Genomic DNA, 1,938 nt, shown 5'->3' on the forward strand with positions numbered 1-1,938 from the left:
CACCCGCCAGCAACGAACCGTAAGTGTTGCACTCAACACTCAACACCCTCACAGCCGCAAAATGCCATTCACTATACTGTCATTAAATGCCAACGGCCTCAATCATCCTGCCAAGAGACACTCACTATGGAGATCCGCTACAGATCTTCACAGTGACATCCTTTGCGTCCAGGAAACACACCTGCTTGCCAATGATACATCCCTATGCAAGAACAACTGCTTCCCCCATATGTTCCATGCCACCCATTCAACTAAAACCAGAGGGGTCATGATTGCAATCAGAGACTCACTAGACTTCCAACTTATAGAAATCGAACAGGACACCGAAGGTCGTTATATCATACTTACCTGCAAAGTCAACAAAGTGACCTACACCATAATCAACATCTATACCCCAAATTCTTGCCAAACGAAATTCCTTCACAGAGTCCTACGTAAAGCCAAACACATTCAAAAAGGACACCTAATACTCTGTGGAGACTTTAATCTTGTCCCTGAATTATCCATCGACTCTACATCGTCAGCAACTAGAAGAGACTCACCTCTGAAAAGATTTATCTCCTCCCAAGACCTCTACGACGTTTGGCGCTGTTATCATGGCTCCGAACGGGACTACACTTTTTTTTCCTCCAGGCACCGCTCATATTCAAGAATAGACCTGTTCTTAACCGACAAGTTTGTTCTACAAAATATATCTACCTCCACAATCCACACCACGACATGGTCGGACCATGCCCCAATCTCTATCACGATCCAAGATTCTAACTTACAAAAAAATACATTTATTTGGCGAGTAAACAACCATATTATTCAACACAACCAATATGCGCCAACTATTGCAGAACAAATAACTGATTTCTTTTCACTAAACAAAGGCTCGGTGCCCGACCGTGCTGTGGTGTGGAGTGCGCACAAAGCGTACATGAGAGGAATGTTAATTAAAGTAAGTTCCCACCATAAGAAAAAGAGGACGCAACGTATAGACGAACTAACAACTCAAATAGCAGCCCTAGAATTGAAACACAAATCTGACCCCCGAGACCACCAGACAAATCACCTATTGTCCCTTAGACAGGAACTTAGAACACTACTCCTTCATTCTTACGAATTCCTCCAGAAAAAATTTAAGGCGACATCATATTCTACCTCTAATAAAGCGGGGAAGAAACTAGCACAAAGATTAAAAGGTAGGCGCACCAAAGACAAAATCTCTCAACTTTTCCACCCCCACACCAAAGCCCCACCGAGCAACCCCCAAGACATAGCCAATGCCTTCAGTGCCTATTATGGAGACTTATATAATCTAAAACAAGACCCTCTCACACCCCAACCTACTCCAGACGACATTGACCAATTTCTCAGGAAAGTCAAACTACCCACACTGACAACAGAGCAACTGAACGCCTTAAATGCCCCCTTCACAGAAAATGAAATAAAAACGACTATCGCCTCATTACCTAGCGGCAAAGCCCCAGGCCCTGACGGTCTAACTGGGGAATACTACAAGCAATTTTCACCCCATCTGACCCCATACCTGACTGAATTATACAACCACGTTGCCTCCTCTTCTGCTTTCTCTAAAGAATACTTGAATGCTTTAGTGATAACATTACCGAAACCAGGGAAACAGTCGAATATACCTCAAAATTTCCGCCCAATCTCTCTACTTAATCTTGACCTTAAAATTTACGCTAAAACCATAGCAACAAGATTGATCAAAATTATGCCCACTCTTATACACCAGGACCAGACAGGGTTCACAAAAGGCAGACAATCCTCTGATGCCACCAGAAGGATGATAAACCTAATCCACCACGCTGAATCCACCGGAACGCCTTCTCTGCTCCTATCCTTGGATGCAGAGAAGGCGTTCGATAGGGTGCACTGGACCTATCTTGAAAGGGTCCTCCAAAAGTTTGGATTCCAGGGTCAGATTCT

This window comes from Aquarana catesbeiana, linkage group LG04 (assembly GCF_042186555.1).
Source record: "Aquarana catesbeiana isolate 2022-GZ linkage group LG04, ASM4218655v1, whole genome shotgun sequence".
NCBI lineage: Eukaryota > Metazoa > Chordata > Amphibia > Anura > Ranidae > Aquarana > Aquarana catesbeiana.